A 20,501-nucleotide genomic window follows, 5' to 3' on the forward strand; every position below is an offset into this window, starting at 1 on the left:
GGATGGTCAGGCTTTGGGCTGGAATCTCTCCCGCAAAGACCCAGGGGGCCACCCACATGGCTGGGGGAAAGGGGAGGCAAAGCAGACCCCCTCCGGAGGGCCCTTCAGATTCAACCCGCAGACCTGAGGCCCACCTTCTCTTCTGAAAAGCAAGCGGAAAACCCCATCCACTCCACTTCCGTGGTCCTGACAGCTCCACAGGGAGGATTGCCAAACCCAGGACTCCCCCTGACTTCCCGTCCCCCAGAGTTGACCTGGTGACTTTCCATTATCCCTTCCGCAGAGGGCAGAGGAAGCCAGGAGCAGGAACTAGAATGGATCTGTGTTTACGAGGTGAGCATCTCCTGGCCCAGGAGGAGGGCGGTTAGGCAGGGTATCCTGTCTCCTCCACAGCCACAGAGAACTGTGTTTGGGGTTTTTAAGGACAAGCAACTGAATCTCCTTCGCCTATCCCCCATCCACTCCCCGCCCACCCCAAGCCAAGCTTGGTCCCAGGTCCACTGTCTCCCAGTCACGCATCTCCTCACACACTTGTACACTCACCTCTATACTCATCCTTTGGTCTTTAATAAAATCCTCCTGTAGAAGCTGGAATTAAATAATGCAGGGGGATACTGTTTTGTTTTGTTTTTTAACCAAAGACACTTTCCTCCTCCCTTTCACTTCTCCTCCTTCATGAATTCAAAGTGGCCCGAGCCAGAACACACGCGGTACCTTCTTGCTTGGCTCCAAAATGCTACATCCAAGTCTCCCTCTACGGAAAGAAACTCCGCGACAGCACCAAAGCTCAAAGGGCCTCGGCCCATTCAGAAACTGAGGATGCGCTCAACTGAAAGCACCTTCCCTCCCACGTGGTCTTCACTGAATCATCACTCTTTGTTCAGCACCCTTTGGATGCACACAATTGATTGGCTCTTATTTTGTGCCAGGTTTTTTTTTTTTTTTGCTGCTATTTCAGTGAACTGAGACCCCACTTGCAGCCAAACGCAAGGCTCTGAGCTCAGCCTCGGCCCAACGAGGGAAGAATCTCTCTCCACCTAGCAAGAGCTCCAAGGTCTTCTAGAAGAATCTCACACGAGTCCAGGAGGAATCGCTCCATACCCACAGTCTAGGCCTTTGTGAATGTCTTAATGAGGTCCCTGGAGACCACAGGAACAATGAAAGTCTTAGGCTAGAGGGGTGTGGAGGGTGGGAAGGGGATGGAAGGGGAAAACCCACCTAACTACCTAACTATTACTATTTTGTACCTTTTACACTAGAGCATTGTTTTATTTTCCAAAAACTTTGTTCCTGGCTGAGTATTGCTTTATTTTTTGAATGCCTCCTTTATTTAATTAAAACAAAGAAATTTAAATAAGGGATTTGGCCTACAATGATGATAGTTTTTTTAAAAAACACAGGAATTATTATATAAAACTAAATATTTAGAGATGAAGTGACCTGAAGTTTAGAATTGTGAAAAACAGAAGAATTTGGCTGGGGGCCTTGCAAATCTGTTTCTTCTGGTCCCATAGTGACCGGGGGCGGGAAAGAAGGGGGACATGGAAACATACACTCTACCCATTTGCTTAATTTAGAAAGGAAAATGAATATGTATATATACATATATGTATAAACACACACACATCCCCAGTGAAACACTGTTTTAGACACAGGAGTCCAAATGACTGGACACAGTGAAAATAAGGCTCTTTCTCATCCACAGGCCTGCACCTAGGGATTCAGGAATTCCACAGGACCCTCTGTACACTGCCCACAGGAACCAAATTCTCTCTCTGCCTTCTCACCCTCAAGCCACCTGAGTCTCAGGCAGAAGCTCCCTGCCATCACCGGCTTCTAGGCAAGGCTTGGATGTGATTCCCACGCTCTTACCTGCATTCCTCATTTGGGAAAGCATAGGCTTGAAGTTCGCATCTATTAAAGTGCTGTCTCACAATACGCGTCTCCTTCAGGCAGTAAGTAACCTCCTTGCATTGCGGAAGGGAAAGGAGAGGTGTTACCACGCGCACCTAGCAGGCCCTCAGCAAAGCTTTGGGAAGAAATTTCCGCCCAGGCACTCCAGAACGCCCGGGGTACTGACCGCTCATCAGAACTCCAGGAATTTGGTGCAGAACATGGGGGAGACAGGCCAGCACCAAGTCTTCTTTCTGGTCTTAGACGGGGAGGGGAAGAGTGGGGACCTGGGAGAGACAACTGCAGGGGGAAAGGAGAGGAAGTCTTTGTCCTAGCTCTTTGGATGTGCATTAGAGTGCAGTTAAATGGTCGGCTAATGAGATTTCCTGACCACGTGCTCCCTTTTAAGTCCAGGCCCCCAACTGATTTGATCCCCAGGCAGCAGCAGGGGGCAAAGCTGCCTTCAAGCATCCCTAAGGGCCAGAGAATTCCCAGAACAAGTGCAGGAAGGATCAGAATCATTTCTGCGACTGGGATTTTATTTTATCTTTTTATTAATTAATTTATTTATCTTTGGCTGTGTTGGGTCTTTTGTTTCTGTGCCAGGGCTTTCTCTAGTTGCGGCAAGCGGGGGCCACTCTTCACTGCGGTGCGCGGGCTTCTCACCATCGCAGCCTCTCTTGTTGCGGAGCACAGGCTCCAGACACGCAGGCTCAGTAGTTGTGGCTCACAGGCCTAGTTGCTCCGAGGCATGTGGGATCTTCCCAGACCAGGGCTCGAACCCGTGTCCCCTGCATTGGCAGGCAGATTCTCAACCACTGTGCCACCAGGGAAGCCCTGCGACTGGGATTTTAAATAAATAGGTTATCACGTTTATCCACCAGCATCCAGCAATAATGCTACTGACCCCGTGGCTTGTATGAGGCAGCCTCCACTTGGGGTGACTGAGGTAGGCCCAGGGGAGCAGAGGGTATGGGGAACATTCCCTGTGGGCTTATCTCCCACTGGACAAACTGCAAGTCCCTCACCTACTTCTTGTTTGTTTGTTTGCTTGTTTTGGTCGGTAAAGGCCCCTGGGATCTACGTTCAATGAGGTGTTATTGACCCAACTCAATAATTTGCTCCAACAGGCAAAAGGGTGTTGTAACGAGAAGCATTTTTTTTCAGTACCTGATTCTGTAGCCAAGCCTGAGATGGTCTTTTTCAAACTATTTATTCATCTGATTATAGGTTACGGAGGGGCTTTTCTTGTTTTCGTTTTTTCCTGTCTGAAACTGGCTTCTCTCTTTGCCTGAAGGAAATCAGCAGTGCTGATGGAGCAAAGGAAAAACAAGTCAAAACACATTGACAGCATTTTGAAGATATTCAATGAAATCAATTCTCCTCTTCTACTTTCCCTAGTTAGACAACAGCCTCCTTCTAAGGTATATTTCTCTTCTATTCAAAGATAATTACCCAGGAACTTCGGTGTTTACCACTCCAAGACAACCTCCCTGGCGGAGTTTTACGGTGGGGTACAAAAGAGCATATTCTAGAAACCAGCGATTTACCAAACTTCTGCTACAAGACACAGCTCAAATTTCACTTCTACCAGGAAGTACTCCCTCCCAGCCTCCAGGTATCTCTTTGTTCAAACCTCCCTCCATCCGGGTATTATTCACTTTGCACAGAGGCCATTGGTTCAGCGGCAACCACTTCCCACCTGGACAAGGTTTCCTCCTCCAAACCCAGGCCTGGGTCTCAGCAGAGCCTTAAGGAAGAAGGAAGGAAGAAGAAACTAAAACCTAATGGAAATTCAAATACAAAAGAAAAGAGCTGTAAGCGATTAGATAAGTAGAGTGAAACCTAAGAGCAAGTAAAACAAGCCCTGTTTGAAGCTGAAAACAGCAATCCCTCATGCTTTTTAAAATAAAATAGGAGTTGGGAAAATGGAAAACTGCAGAAAGGGGAAGAGACAAGGGGCCATCCTCTGCAACAGATTCCCTCTAACAGGGAAACATTTTTCCAGTGTTTCGTACGTAGCAGTCACTGCGCCAGTTGATTTATATTGTCGTTTAACTCCCACTCCCACTCCCACTCCCACAAATAGGGATACACATTATCCCCACTTTACAGACCCAGAAACTGAGACGCAGGGCGATTAAGTAGCTCGGTCTGGAACAGATCACCCAGCTCGTGAGTGACGCTGAGCAGGCACTGGAAGCAGGGTTTTTGACCTCAGCGCCCAGGCTCTCAACCTCTGTTCCAGCTCAAACAAAGTGAACGCCAAGTCAGCACGCGCGGGTAACCCGATCCGCTCTGAGTGAAGAATGCCCCACAGCTGCTCCGCGGGGCTGCGTGGGTACCACTGAAACGGGCACGGATTGGCCAGCGTCCCCAAGGGCTCGCGCGCGTCCTTCAAGACTTGCTAACACGCAGGAAAAGGCAGACTCGGAATCCACCTGGACCGGCTTGGGAACGAGCCCAGAGGATGCCACTGGAAGGGAGGTGAGCGTGGCTTAGTCAGCGCCCCGACGGCCGCCAATGCGAGAGGGCCTCTGGGTGTAGGGAGCCTGGGAATGCAGTGCGCAGCGGGGACTGGGCACGAAGGCGCCGTCTGGGCGTCTATTCCCCGCAGCATCTCGCCAGGAGGCCCGGGGAGGGGGCGTCACCTGACAGCATGCACCAACTTCTCCCAGCTCGGAGGGGGGCTCGCGGCGGCAGCCGGGGGAGCGCAGCGCGCAGCTCTCGCCCAATGGCGAGGTCTGTAAACAAAAGCGGGCCCCACGCGGGTCCCCAGCTGAGCGATGAGCGGAGCGGAGCGGCGCAGCGCAGCAGCATCCGAGCGGCCGAGCCTGCAAGAGAGCCAGGCGGGACGGCGATCCGGCGCGGGGACCCGACGCACAGCCCCCAGGATCCCGCGCCCGGACGAGTCATTGTCTGCGCTCGCGCAGGAGGCCGCTTTAAATGTCCCCTCCCAGGTCTGCGGCGGGTCCCCGGCCCTGTGTGCCAACCCCCAGGCTCTCCGCCCCGTGAGTCGGGTCCCGAGCGTGACACGGATAGCCAAGGTGACCGCCCAGTCAGCGTCGCCGAAAACCCAGGCCTGGAGGTGCCCAAGTCAGGGACGGAGACACACACAGAGAGACACACGCAAGCACACGCACGCCCTCCCCGAAGTTGATAAAAATCAGCCGACAAATACAAAGTGCCGCCGCCGCCGCAGGTCAACGCTGACCTCCTGCTGCCGGGAAGACCGAATGCCAACGCCTGGACACTGTCACTTCCATTCGGCGCCAGGCACCTCACCTGGGAGCCACTGGCTCGTCTCCCTCCTGACTGCTCCCTCGAGCGAAGGATGTCTCCCCTTGCCTCCCCTCGCCAGCTCCCCACCTCCCAAGTGTGGGATCGCCAAAACAATACGAGTAAAGCCCAATCGGGGGGAGCTAGGACCCGCCGGGAGCCCCAATGTGCCGGAGACTGGGGTCAGGACGTGCCCGTCACGGGCAGAGAGGCTCCGGGCGTCCTCACTGCCGTCCCTCGGGGCGGCTCCAGCCGGCCGGCCGGCACTCCCCAGGCTCGCGGTACTCACCCGCGACGTTCGTCCCGGATCTCCGCCAGGGGGCCAGGGACAATGCGGGGCCGCGGGGCTCCGGGGGCTGCGGACACAGAGGCGTTCGCGGCGCTGTAGAGCTGCGCGCCCGACGGCGGCGGCGCTGCTCTGCCCGGCCTCGCTTCGGCCCCTTAGCCAGTCTGCCAATGGGAGCTGTCAGGGTGCCTCCGCCAGCCGCCTAGGGGGCGGGTCCGTGGAAGCCCGTGGGAAACCGAGTTCCGATTGGTCCGCCTGACAATCGCTCCGCCTCCGGACAGCCAATCAGAGACGGCGGACACAGGAGCGGGGCGTTCGGAGTTGGGCTGGAGAGTGACAACAGGCGCACGCTGGGCACCCGGGCTGCATCCCCGCCCGCGGCACGCGGCCGGAGAGGTTCCCCCGCCACGCACGCCGGGATTGCCTTCCCACTAGGCTCCGGCGGCGCGGCTTGGGGAGAGCAGGGGAAGGCAGCGGAGGCGCGGCGGCTGGGGAACAGCGAGGAAGCCCCTAACAAAGCAGCTCTGGGAGGGCCGAGCGGCCTCCGCCTCCTCCCGCAATAGGTCCGCGAAGCTGCCTGTCACTGTGCATAGGTGGAGGTGGCCAATGACGTAGAGAGAAGGAGCTCGAGTTGGCGCGCGCGCGCGCGCGCGGCTCGGTATCAGTGGGATTGGTCCGAGGTAAAGGATTTTCCTGCCACCTAAGGCGGAGAGGAAAGAAGAACGGAACGGGGGGAGGGGAAGAGCCAAAAAACGTTGTACCTGCGACACGTGGTCTGGCTTGGGAGGCGTGTGCCTGACTCTAGGGGGAGACAGGAACTTTTGGACGAGAAGAAAAAACCCTAAGGTTTTCTTCCTGTGGATGCTGGGAGGTGTTAGACGCTAACCAAGCTCCAGGTAGGGCACGGTGGCCTTAACCGAATCCTGGGGAGTCCAGGACTCACCGGGTTGACTCATCTTGCCCAGCAAGTACACTTGAAATCACAGGCTCACATTCACCTACTGAGCAGTATGCGACTCGGGCTAAATTCACACAGACCTGCCTCCTGGTCTCTTCTGTAAAATCCGGAAACGATGTTTGCCATTTACCTTTGGCGAGATTGTGAGGAAGAGGAAACCCGGACTCCGGCAGTAGAGACGCTAACGAAATCTCTTCCCCACACCCGTCAGTGCTTCCTCCTCGCCTTAAGAGCTTTGGACACCACCATTAAGAACAAAGGCTGGGGTGAATATTCACTACAACCTGATTCAGTGGACCCAGTCGCCCTGAGGGAGGGGGGAGGCCTGTGCCCCTGAGGTTATCTGGCTGAAAACAAAAAGAATCCGCAAAAAGAAATGCCTGTGCCCTAGAGCATAAAACTCAACTGGAACACTGGAAGTCATCCTTGACTTCTCTTCCCTCCTCCTTCTCCCATCTCTTCTAGCCTCCTCCTAAATCCACGCCGTCTTCCCCAATGCTTTCTCCCCCAACCGCATCAAAGGTCTCCCATCTCTTTCCACCCCGGGCCTTGCCTCCTGAAATCTACTCTCCACACTTCCACTTGGCAAAATCATCCCTCTAAACAGAAAAATCTCATTGTGCTCTCTCCCTTCTGGGTCTCCTCCTTTTGCCCAGAGCCCGCCCCACTCCCCACCCCACCCTCACACTTTCCCTTCACTTGACTAATTCCCACCCATTCTCCAGATCCTAGCTTAACAGCCAGTGCATCCTTGCAGCAGACTTTTGCTGAACTCCAACTGCAGCATACGGTCTTGTAGATACTGGAAACCTGCCGAATCCAGTTAAGGTCAGGCACCCATATCTCCTACCCCCAGTCCTCCCACCAACCCCTGTATTAAAGGAGGCTGAAATTGCCAGTTAATTATGGTCTCCTCCACCAGCACAGCACTTCACTGGATCCAGATTCTCAGCTACCTTGCTCTCTGCTGTATCCCAGTGCCTATCACCGTACCTGGCACATTTGGGGCTCTCAAAAATACTTATCAATGAATTATAGAGGCGCAAAAAAAAGAAGCAAGAGCTTTAAAGATCCGAAATGTTTCTAAAACATCAGTTTGAGAAGAATGGTTAGGATAGTAGATCTCAGAGTGATATGTCCACCAGGTCCCATAATGGGTATTGCAAGAATGTTGAGTGAAGTTTGAGAGATTTTCCAAAAGACACACTTTCAAAGAAAGACCTCATCTCAGCCAAGACCTTGCCCAGACTTCTCAATGGAGAGTCATTCCTTTGTGAAGCTTTCCATCCCAGGAGAAAGAGCAATTTCTTAACCTATTACAAGCCACCATCTTGGAAGGGGAATATATATATATGAGAAACACACACACACACGCCAACACCAAGACTATTGCATGTCAGAGAAAGCAATCTTTGTTTTATTATGCCTCTGATACTTGGGTTTCTGGTACAGCAGCTGAAATTATATTTAAATAATATAATGAGTATCTGTCACTTGCAACTCCCCTCCCCCCCAAAATTATTTCTTCTCTGCCTCACTGAGGTCTACTGCCATCATGGCCCTCCTGTTAAGGAGGTAACATGGTTGCAAGACAGCTTCAGCTGAGTCCTCAGAGTGGCCATCTGATTGCCTTGGGCATAGCTCTTTCTGCTCCTAAGAAATCGGAAAAGCGGTGGAGAGGAAAAACTCTGGAGTTACACTGGCTGGTTTGAATCCAAGCTCCACCGCTTTCCAGCTCCAGAGCCTTGTGCAAGTTATTTAATCTTTTGTAAGCCTCGCTTTTTCATTCTGTAAAACAGGAGTGATACCACCTAATCCACAAGGATGTTGAAGGGATTAAAAGAAGTCGCACAGCACACAGTATGCACTCATGTAAGTTAGCTATTGGGCTTAGCTAAGTGAACTAAACTCTCTGACCCACAGTTTCCTAATTTTTTAAATTGGATAATAACATTTCATTAAGTGGTTGAAAACCATGAAGGAGACAGTAGAAGAGAAATGCTTAGCCCTGCCCATAAAGGGGAGATGGATACATAGGAAACCACCATTTGGGGCTTTTCGTCAATCGTTCTGTCCCTCAGCCCCACCTATATCAACACATTAGGACTTTGCCTCTCGGAATCTGCTCAGGGCTGACTATGGGAGGGTTTGTTCCCACAATAATGGTGTCACCACTGAAGTTAATGAAATTAGGCTGACCTAGCCTTTGGGTACATTTCTTGCCCTTGAAATCAGAAAAGCTATTACAGGTATCTGTACTGTTTCTTGTCTCTCTGCTCAGCACAGAATGCTGCTGCTTCACACCATGTCGAAGAGAATGGGGTGTTTTGATTAAAACACAGACAAATGCCATCTGGCGTCCCATCTCCTGAGGGCACCGTTGACATCTCAAAAGAACACAGCAGTGGCAATAAAAAATTTTTAAAAAGTGGAGTTTTAAGGGTAGAATTAAGGGTTTAGGATAAAAGAACCCACAGAAGTTATATTTCTAGTTCATGACCCTAATTTCAACTACAAGTCAACATTTTCTTCCCCATCACTTACTGAAAGCCTCACTAAATATGGCCATAGCTAAGTCACAGAAAATGGCCTTTCTCACTATCTCCCCGTATCTAAACCACAAAGATAAGCCCACACCCTCCTCTCTAGGCAGCCCTGCAGCAGCCTCTGTTTCTACCTCCACCTTCCATTCGAACTGATGCTCCCAGAGGGCAGGGCTGTGGTCTCTTTCATTTCCTGCTGTAATCCTGCTGTGGTGTCTAGAACTGAGCCTGGCACAAAGTAATTGCTCAGTAAATATTTACAGAATGAATGAATTAGCCTCCTGTGTTTCCTAAAACGAGGACTTTGGCACTTATTTTCTTTTCTGTCATTTATTTGTGGATGACCTCTTTTTAAAAGGACGTGAGGCAGCTTATTAAAAAGACACATATCTCACGACTTCCCTGGCAGTTCTGTGGTTAAGACTCTGTGCTTCCACTGCAGGGGGCACGGGTTTGATCCCTGGTTGGGGAACTAGGATCCTGCATGCTGTGTGGCGTGACAAAAAAAAAAAATTAAAAATAAATATATTTGTCACAAAAGCACTTACTGGTTGAGTTATCATTTACTTGGGAACCCACCAAGAGAGAGGTGAGTGGTTTTCCAAAGCAGCTGTTGTGAGTTTGCTCTGACTCATCCTCAATCTCTTGCCAAGAACCCCCTTCACCTGACAGATTGCCTCAAAGATTAGTAGACAGTTTGAGTTAAAATCTAGAACAAGAAAGTTCTAGTTAGTCATATTTTACTGGCAGGGACCTCTGTTTTATATCTTCCTGAGCATTTCTCTAACCAATCAGCCAGGTCACGCATGAATACCAAGGCCCTGACAATAGGTTCGGAGAAAGTGGAATGTCTGCCTCCTGGTAAGCCATTCTTGGGATGGTTTCCTTTTGAGAATCACTCCTCTAGACCTATGAGAAACAGCTGGACGATGACTTTAAAACCTAACCTAGGGACTTCCCTGATAGCGTAGTGGTTAAGAATCTACCTGCCAATGCAGGGGACATGGGTTCAAGCCCTGGTCCGGGAAGATCCCACATGCCACGGAGCAACTAAGCCTGTGTGCCACAACTACTGAAGCCCGAGTGCCTAGAGCCTGTGCTCTGCAACAAGAGAAGCCCGTGCACTGCAATGAAGAGTAGCGCCCTCTCGCCACAACTAAAGAAAGCCCACACGCAGCAACAAAGACCCAACACAGCCAAAAATAAATAAATTAAATAAATTTATTGAGAAAAAAAGGGGAGGGGAGGAAAGAAGGGAGGGAGGGAGGGAAGGAAGAAAACTTAAAGGGGCACAAATTGGGACTTCCCTGGCAGTCCAGTGGTTAAGACTCCACGCTTCCAGTGCAGGGGGCATGTGTTCGATCCCTGATCAGGGAATTAAGATCCCACATGCCAGACAGAGTGGCCAAAAAATAAAAACAAATAAATAAATAATTTAAAAATACACATTGACTACAAAAAACAATAACACACACACACACAGAAAAAGAGGCACAAATCAATAGGCCAGCGTTTCCATCTGGCCCCTAAGCTGACTCTCCCTCCGCTCCTTCCACCATACTGTTTCCTCCCTCCTTCCCCAATACCCAGGACCAGCTTCATGGGCATATGACCCGTGCACTCCCACAGGGTCCTGCACTCAGAAGGGCCCCATACTTGGTTTATTGCTCTGCCAATGCTGCCTTTAAAAATCCTAATTTTTTTTTTTTTTTTTTTGGCTGCGTTGGGTCTTCGTTGCTGCACACAGGCTTTCTCTAGTTACGGCAAGCGGGGGCTACTCTTCATTGCGGTGCACAGGCTTCTCATTGCGGTGGCTTCTCTTGTTGCAGAGCACGGGCTCTAGGCACTCGGGCTTCAGTAGTTGCGGCACGTGGGCTTCAGTAGTTGTGGTTCGCGGGCTCCAGAGCACAGTCTCAGTAGTTGTGGCGCACAGGTCTAGTTGCTCCGCGGCATGTGGGATCTTCCCGGACCAGGGCTCGAACCCGTGTCCCCTGCATTGGCAAGCAAAAAATCCTAATTTTTGAACCACAAGCCTACAATTTCCCTTTTGCTCTGGGCCCTACAAATTAAGTAGCCTGTCCCTTCTACACCCCTGCCACTCTGGGGTGTCTCACCCTTGGTCCTCCCTGACCCCCAGTTTGTACCTTTCCCAGAGCAGGCACTCAGTATAAATAAATTAAGAGGTTGAACATAAATGTAAAGTAGCATTTGTCCTTTATATGCCAGAATGGATGGAGCATAGCCAGGTGTCATGTAGAGAGATGCCCTTGAGAGCTTTTAGATGAGGTGCAGCAATGAACACTCAGCTTACAAGGGGACACACTTGGATCTTCTCACTAGAGAATTTCAAGAAGACTAGCCAGGACAGCCCAGGGGCCATGAAAACCCCAGAGGAGGATACACACTCCCGTCCTGTGAGGGTTCATTTTATGTGTCAACTTGACGAGGGCATGAGGGCGGTGGGGGGGATGTCCAAACATTTGGTCTAGGTATGTCTGTGAAGGTGTTTCTGGAGGAGGTTAACGTTTGAATCAGTAGACTGAGTAAAGCAGATTGCCCTTGCTAATGTGAGGTGGCCTCACTCAGTCAGTTGAAGGCCTGAATAGAACCACAAGGCTGACCTTCCTAGGAGTAAGACAGAATTCCTCCTGCCTGATGATGTGAACTGAGACATGAGTCTTTTTTTTTTTTTTCTGGCCCCACCACACAGCTTGCGGGATCTTAGTTCCCCAACCAGGGATGGAACCTATATCCTCCACAGTGAAAGCACAGAGTCCTAACCACTGGACCACCAGGGAATTCCCTGAGACATGGGTCCTTTCCTGCCTTCAGACTCAAACTGAAACACCAGTTCTTCTTGGGTCCCAGCCTGCAGGCCTTCAGACTGAAACTGACACCACCAGCTCTCCTGGGTCTCCAGCCTGCCAATTACAGATCTTGGGACTTCTCAGCTTCCATAATCACATGAGTCGGTTTCTTATAATAAATCTCTTCATATATCTATATCGATCTGTCTAAATATAGATACCTCCTACTGGTTTGTTTCTTTGGAGAGCCCTGTTTCTTTGCTGGCCCATTCCAGTAGCGTTCCTCACAACCATTCGCCCATTCAGTGTTCGTCTATAGCCTGGCTACTCAGAGTGAGGTCCATGGGCCAGCAGCAACGTCACCGCCCAGTGTCAGAAATGCAGGGTCTCGGGGAGGCCTTATCCCAGACACACTGAATCTGAATCTACAGCACAATAAATGCTTCAGGTGATTCATCTGCACGTAGTGTTGGGAAACACATCAGCCCTCTTGGAACATGCAAAGTCACCTGGGAGGAGTGACAATATTAAAAACAACTTCTTAGTAAAGAATTTGTTTAACCAAGGCTCTCTTCCCTAAGGACAGATGTTAGGAGTGGGGTGAAAGAGCGTTCAGAAGAGGACTTGGGAAGGCGGGACACTTTCCCAGTCGTGACAAACCTTCAGTTACAGAGAAAAGACCAAGGAAGCCTCTGTATGCAAAGTAGCAGGCCAGACCAATACAAAGAAAGTCAAGGTCAGAGAGGACGGGCCAGGCAAATCAGGCCGCCTCACAGCCAAGGAACCTAGCACTGCCTCCCCCTTGTAACATGCTTGGTTGCATTTTATTTTCTGTTTTCACCGAAATGGAAGTTTGTGGAGAAACTCTCCCACTTGGCTGTGAACAGGCTCTGAGCAATGGCAGCACTTCTGCAGAGTTGGCAGGGACAGAGCTGTGGAATATTTCAGGGACTCCAAGGCAAGGGGACAGACAAACAACCGGGGTGGGGGGGCGGAACCCTCCTCAAAATGAGGAAAAAGAGTTGAGAATCAAAAACAATTACCAGAAAAACAAAACAACAACAAAAAAACAATTACCAGGACAGAAAGAGAATCACGGACATAGAGAACAGGCTGGCGGTTGCCAAGAGGGAGGGGGGTGGGGGAGGGATGGAGTGGAAGTTTGCGGTCAGCAGATGTAAGCTTTTATATAGAGGATGGATAAACAGCAAGGTTCTACTGTGCGGCACAGAGAACTATATTCCATATCCTATGATAAACCATAATGGAAAAGAATATTTTAAAAAATGTATATATATGGATAACTGCATCACTTTGCTGTACAGCAGAAATTAACACAGCATTGTAAATCAACTATACGCCAATTAAATAAATAAAAATAAATAAATGAAACAATTACCAGGAATGCATCCACGGGTCTCCAAGTGAAAACCAATCTGATTTTATTTTTTCCACCTCCACCTGCCCCAGCCCGATCTTTAACTCATCTACATGGGAAAGAACGAAAGCTCATCTTAAAACAAACTGTAACTACTGTATGGTGGTGGGTCTCTGGATGATTCGCCAGATTGTAGCCTATTGGATTCTCTCTTCACTTAGTTCACAGGTGCTGCTGGCCCGGTGAGCGTGAGGGTGAGGGTGAGGGCCGGGCGGAGCCTTTCCCACCCTTTCCCACGCCTCCAGCACCTGGGCAACATGCAAGAAACAGAACATGCCAGAGCACATGTCTGCAGCTCCGCCTGCCTCAGACCACACATTTATTCTCCATTCTACAGAAGTGTCCTCCTCCCTAGTCTCACAGAAGTGTATGGAGAAGCTTGGAACGTGGCCATGCAGCCTCAGCACAACAGTCACAAGGCTTCAAGGGTAGGCACACCGGTGCAGTGGGGCCCCAGAAATCAACCTCTCCTCTCGAAATAAAGTGACAGCCCCATTTTTTCTCCATTCACGTGGAGATGTTGCCCCTACACACACACACACACACACACACACACACACACACACACACACACACTGCCTAGAGAGGCAGTAGTTAAAAGCAAAGAGGCTAGTGGTTAAAAGCAAAGATTCTGCCCTAAGCCAAATCTTGCCTCTGTTCCTTCCCAGCTGTGTGACCTTGGACAAGTTACTTAGTGTCTCTGTGCTTAATTGCCCTTGTATTAGTCATCTTGGGCTGCCATAACAGAATGCTGTAGACTGGGTAACTTAACCATTTACTTTAATTTAAAATAAATTAAAAAGGGACTTCCCTGGTGGTCCAGTGGTTGAGACTTCACCTTCCAGCACAGGGGGTGTGGGTTCGATCCCTGGTCAGCGAGCTAAGGTCCCACATGCCTTGTGGTCAGAAAAAGAGAACACAAAATAGAAGCAATATTGTAACAAATTCAATAAAGACTTTAAAAATGGTCCACATGAAAAAAATCTTTAAAAAAATTAAAGAAATTCATTTTCCTTACAGTTCTGGAGCCTAGAAGTTCAAGATCAAGGTGCCGTCAGGGTTGGTTTCTGGTGAGACCTCTCCTGCTGGCTTGCAGACAGCTGCCTTCTCACTATGACCTCACGTGGCCATTCCTCTGTGCACACACTGAGAGAGAGCTCTGATGTCTCTTCCTCTTCTTATGAGGACACCAGCCCTATTGCACCAGGCCCCCACCCTTATGACCTCATTTAACCTAAATTATCAGGACTTCCCTGGCAGTCCAGTGGTTAAGACTCCATGCTTGCAATGCAGAGGACCCGGGTTTGATCCCTGGTCAGGAACTAAGATCCCACATGCTGCAACTAAGCACGCGTGCAGCAACTACTGAACCCGCGTGCCGTAACTAGAGAAGCCCGTGCGCGGCAACGAAGACCCAGCGCAGCCAAAATAAATAATTAATTAATTTTTAAAATAACCTTAATTATCTCCCATAAGGCCTTATCTCCAAATAGTCACATTGGGGGTTAGGGCTTCAACATATGAATTGGGGCAGGGGCGCTGTGGACAGACACAATTCAGTCCATCACAGCCCTCGTCTTTAAAATGAGGCTCATGACATTGTCACTCTCACAGGGATGTTATGAGATGCGGTGATACAGGAAAAACTTAGAACAGTACTCAGCCCATGTTGGGGACACAATGGATCCCTGACCGATTGACAAAAGGCTAGACTCTTTTTCGACAAGCTCACTAGGCATCTCTCCCTGGATACTCCAAAAGCCTCATGAACTTAACATGAGCATAATCTCATCGTGTCTACTTCACACCTTCCCCAAACAACAACAAACAAGTCCCACTAACCTCTTCTGTTTCCCAGGTCAGTTTCTGGCCTTACCATCTAAGGAAGCAGAGCCCAGGCTGGAAAAATGGGAAGCAGCTTGGACTGACCCTACCCCTTCCTCCTCTACTTCCACCTTTTACCCCTCTGTCACACACTCTCTGGAAAAGTCTCTCTGCTAAATATAGAACAAAGGCCTGGCACTTTTTCACCTGGCGCTGAAGTCCCTTTCTGCCTTCCTGATTTCCCACAACATTCCTAACATTGACATGGGGTGACTCAAGGCTCCCCGAACAGCACCTTTTTTCTCCTTGGTCCTCTGCCTGGTCTACCGCTTTCCATCCAAGTTCTCCTCTGTCCGGCGTGCTCCTGTTCTCTGTTCGAGGTCAGGCTGGCCCATCATCTCCTGGTTTTTTTGGGGTTTTTTTTTTGCGGTACGCGGGCCTCTCACTGTTGTGGCCTCTCCCGTTGCAGAGCACAGGCTCCGGACGCGCAGGCTCAGCGGCCATGGCTCACAGGCCCAGCCGCTCCGCGGCATGTGGGATCTTCCCAGACCAGGGCACGAACCCGCGTCCCCTGCATCGGCAGGCGGACTCTCAACCACTGCGCCACCAGGGAAGCCCCCATCATCTCCTTTGAGGGGCTCTCTTCTTCCTCATGGTTACTAATCACCTACGATGTGTGAGGCATTACATTATGCAGTTTCTTTTTTAAAATATTTATTTATTTATTTATTTATTTTTGGCTGTGTTGGGTCTTTGTTGCTGCACGCGGACTTTCTCTAGTTGTGGCGAGAGGGGGCTACTCTTCGTTGCAGTGCGCGGGCTTCTCATTGCAGTGGCTTCTCTTGTTGCAGAGCATGGGCTCTAGGCACGCGGGCTTCAGTAGTTGTGGCACGTGGGCTCAGTAGTTGTGGCTCACGGGCTCTAGGGCACAGGCTTCAGTAGTTGTGGCTCACAGGCTCTAGAGCGCAGGCTCAGTAGTTGTGGCGCACGGGCTTAGTTGCTCTGCAGCATGTGGGATCTTCCCGGACCAGGGCTCGAACCCAGGTCCCCTGCATTGGCAGGTGGATTCTTAACCTCTGTGCCACCAGGGAAGTCCCATTATGCAGTTTCTAATTCAATTTTTCATTTTATATTTACACCAACTTTCCAAAATATGTTCTATAGCTTCCATTTAAACCATAAAGAGACTGAGTAATTTGCCAAGGTCAGCGGGCCACTGCCTCATCCCCCCAGGCTGGATCTCCAGTTGCTTTCCTAGCCCTGGATTGCCTGGCCTCCCAAACAGAACCTGTCACTCCATCTTCAGAGCTGGTGCAGGCAGCCCACGGGTATGACGGTTATCACATTGTATTCTAGGGAAGAGAGGACAGCTCTACCTGCTCCTACAGGGGACGGCTCCTTCATCCTCACGTTCCCATGGCCCAGTCCAGTGTCTGCCCAGAGGCAGAAGACTAGTCAATTTTGGAGGAATCCAACGTGGGACAGAGTGTCTGCAGGAATCCCGACTGGAAGACCTCATGTCCCGTCCTGACCCACTGTCCCATCTTCTCAGAGAGTCTGTTGGTCCATTTAGTGTAGACATGGATGGTCATCATTACCATACTTTTGGAGGGAGGTAAGGAATGCACACTGACTAGAGACAAGCCCTGATTTAACCAGCATTTAAAACTGCCTGCTCTGTGCTGTGTAACATCCAGGGCTGAAGACAGGGAGAGATGCAAAGGCGGAGAAGCCACGGCTTCCCCAGGCTTCCGAGGTGCACAGGGAAAGAGGCAAAGGGGTCAAGCAAGAATTGAATGCTGCTGGCCAGGGTGGAAGGGCAGTGCTGAGCCTCTGGCAGGAGCCAGCATCGGGCTTCCATGCTGGCACCCGAGAGTTTCTGTCTGGGCTGCTGCTAAGTCACAACTGTGATGTCTCCAGTGGGGTCCGAGAGTCTCGCTTTAGTACGTACTGTATTCATTTGCTCAGGCTGCCCTGACAAGGCACTGCAGACTGGCTGGCTTACACAACAGAAGTGGATTCTCTTGCTGTTCAGAAGGCTGGAACTCTGAGATCAAGGTGTGGGCAGGGCTGAAACCACTCTTTTTGGCTTGCAAGCGGCTGCCTTCTCACTGTGTCCGCACATGGTCTTTCCTCCACGTGTAAGCATCCCTGGTGTTCCCCGCTGTCCTAATCCCCTCTTCTTATAAGGACACCAGTCATATGGGATTAGGCCCCAGGCTAAGGACCCCCTTTTAGGGTAATCACCTATTTAAAGGCCCTGTCTCCAAATACAGTCCCATTCTGAGGTACTAAGGGTTAGGACTTCAACACAGGAAGTTGGCGGGGGGGGGGGGCACAATTCAGTCCATAGCAAGTATCAGCTCTCCACTACTTCTTTTTTTGGCCGCACCTCGCGACATATGAGATCTTAGTTCCCTGACCAGGGATCAAACCCGTGCCCCCTGCACTAGAAGCACGGAGTCTTAACCACTGGACCGCCAGGGAAGTCCTGCCACCACCTCTTCTAACTGTGAAGAATAAATGCACAACAGCTGAGGACTTGTAATCAGCATCAAACCCTTTCCCCATCGTGTTTGGGTCAGTTTTCTTATCTGAGTAACTCTTTGTTGGATTGAATTGAATTCTTTGGTTGGTTACAAGGGTCACTGAAAAGGTATCTTCTCTCCTCAGAAGGCTTTCTTCTCTTCCTTTTGAAAAGGAGAGGGAAAATGTGTTATGGAGACGTCTAAGGGTTTTCTTTTAAAAAGCCTGAGAGTGAAGGACAATAATGATTGTGGGGCTTTAGAATCAAAAATGTGTAGGAGCCCCAGGGAGGGTGGGGGGAGTACCACGTCCAGGGCAGGAGGCAGAGACACTCCAGCTTGGGAAAAGCACCCTTTTCTCACAGCGTTCCGAATATTCTGAATTATTGCATGTCTGTGACTCAGCTCTGTCTATAGGTGCCTTTCAATAGCTGCATTATTCATTCCTCTCAGCATTTACATTTTTTTTTCTTTTTTTCCTTCTAAAACAAGTGTTGCTTTTATCGTCTCAAAACTTGTGGTATGTAGGAAGCAACATCCCAGGCTCTTAGAATCCCTGTTATTGCAAATGATTCTCTTTGATTGATCAAACCCCTGTGTTCTAACATATAAATTAGTAACTGAAAAACATTATAAATTGCAGCTACCCAGGCATTTTTCCCCATGAATTCATTTATCACACCTATATTATCTGGGGACAGCTGATGGAAATATAAAAGGCTCACAACCATTTTTCCACTATTCGCTACTCCAAGATAATTCCTGATTGGAAATAAAGAGCTTGGACATTGTTGTAAATCATTTCTAAAAGCCAGCTAATAAAGGACAAAATAATCCCTCCTGGTCAAAAAAAAGTGTTTCATGTAATAAACACTAGTTTTTATCCCAAAGAAAAAATGTGTACAAAACAGGACTAACTGGTACTTTGTAGAAGTGGGTCATGTGGAACAAAATATCTGAGCATAAAACAGCTGTGTACCTTGATGGTATCAATGTTATTTTAAAAACTAAATAAGAAGTTCCATAAGTGAATTTTGTTTCTACTTGACTGACCTTCTACATTACTTTCCTACTGCTGCCATAACAGATTACTACAAACTTAGTGAAACAACACAAATGTACTATCTGGAGGTCAGAAGTCTGAAATGGGACTCACGGGGCTAAAATCAGGGTGTGGGCAGGGCTGCATTCCTTTCTCGAGACTCTCGGGGAGAATCTGTTTTCTTCCCTTTTCCAGTTTGTTGAGGCTGCCCATATTCCTTGGCGCATGGGTCCCTTCCACCTTCAAAGCCAGCTCTGGCCAATGGCATCTTTCTCATGCTGCATCACTCTGACACTGTGTCTGTGCTGCCTCCTGCACAGGCTTTTAAGGACCCTCGTGATTATATTGCGCCCACCTGGATAATCCAGGCTAATCTCCCCATTCCAAAGTCAGCTGATCAGCAGCCTAATTCCATGTGCAATCTTACTTAGCTCCTCGTTGCCACATAACATGACATAGTCACAAATTCTAGGGATTAGATAATGGACATCTTTGGAGGCCTTTATTCTTCCTACTACACCCGCTTCATGGGAAATAATGAAAATAAGGTGCATTTCAGGAGCCGTGCTCAGTTTGTTTGTTTTGTTTTTAAACAAGAAGTGTATTTAAACAAGATGCTTGACTTGAAGGGAAAACTATCTAGGATTCATTTCTTTTAGAGTAATTTATCCCTACTTAAAGACAGATTGCCCTACATGTAACAGCTACGTTCAAAAAAATTATAAAATTGTCCTTGGTTTTACAATGATAAATGAAAAACATTAAAATTCTCCAGTCGAACAAGGTTTGCAAGAATTTTTATGTTGTTCTTTTTTTTTAAACAGTGAGAGCGAAATAACTTACTGGAATATAAAGATAAGAGCTGATGAGCATACCACTAATGGAGAAAAGGGGTTATCTTCACAGAACCAGTATTTTTCCCCATTCCATCTCTATTTGATGTCAATCAAAACATACTGTTGGCCATTTAGTTAAAAAAAAATGCAATATGCTTGTGCACATACACCAGTTACTTTAGGTACGATAAAGGAATGGGGAAGGGGAAAATGAAAGAATAGAGGAACTATACTGTAGTAGTCAGGATGTGGTGGAACCAAATTGCGGTTTTCTAATTGAGAATGTCTTCTTGGTCCGGAGGAACAGAATTCTGGCGTAAAGTAGCAGGTTCCCTTTTCAGTAGACACCTTCTGTCTGCTGCTGAAACACATCAATTGTATCTTCATCCTCCATTTCCAACGGTGCAGGTGTGTCTGTTTCATTGATTGGCTGCCCATCAAATCGGAATCTGATCTGCCTGATTGACAAACCCTGTCGTTCACAATAGGCTTTCATTCGTTTACTAAGTGGTGTATATGCCTCTTAATCTTCAACTGCACCACCACCCTGCCCCGCCACCTTCAAATTAATACGATCGTTGTTCTCAGTCTTGACTCCTTCCTTGGGCTTTTCCTTGGCCACGGCCATGGCAAGCGCAGGAGTCTCCCCTGCGGCCAGTTCCCAAAAGAGGGACCAGGTCCGCACCGAAGGAGCACACAAGCAGTACCGCCGCAGAAGAGGGAGGCGGCAGCGGTGGAGGAGGGAGAGCGCGTTTATTTTTATTTATTATTTATTTTAAAACAATTGTTAGATTTTATGTTTCCCTATTACTCTTTTTTTTAACTTTTTAAATTGCCTATTTTTATTTTGAATATTTTGACATTTTCTTACTGGTTTATAAGGGTATTTTTCCCTATTACTCTTAAAACTCAGCTTTATCAAGTAACAGGCCAAACTTCTAGAATAACAGCTCTTTCCCAGGCTGTAACCCTTTCAGAAAGGAGACCAAATTTATCATATACCATGGTTTCAGGATGTTTCCACCCCAGAATGCTAAACCAGTTACACAATCATGTCTTCCTAGGCCTCA

The 20,501-nt window shown here is 49.0% G+C and overlaps 1 pseudogene; it reads right to left on the reverse strand.

The window, feature by feature from the left end:
* Nucleotides 1–19,245: 19,245 nt before the first annotated feature.
* On the reverse strand, nucleotides 19,246–20,059 carry LOC132520323 (small ubiquitin-related modifier 2-like; annotated as a pseudogene).
* Nucleotides 20,060–20,501: the final 442 nt, after the last annotated feature.

Source organism: Lagenorhynchus albirostris, chromosome 5 (genome assembly GCF_949774975.1).
Source record: "Lagenorhynchus albirostris chromosome 5, mLagAlb1.1, whole genome shotgun sequence".
NCBI classification, from domain to species: Eukaryota; Metazoa; Chordata; class Mammalia; order Artiodactyla; family Delphinidae; genus Lagenorhynchus; species Lagenorhynchus albirostris.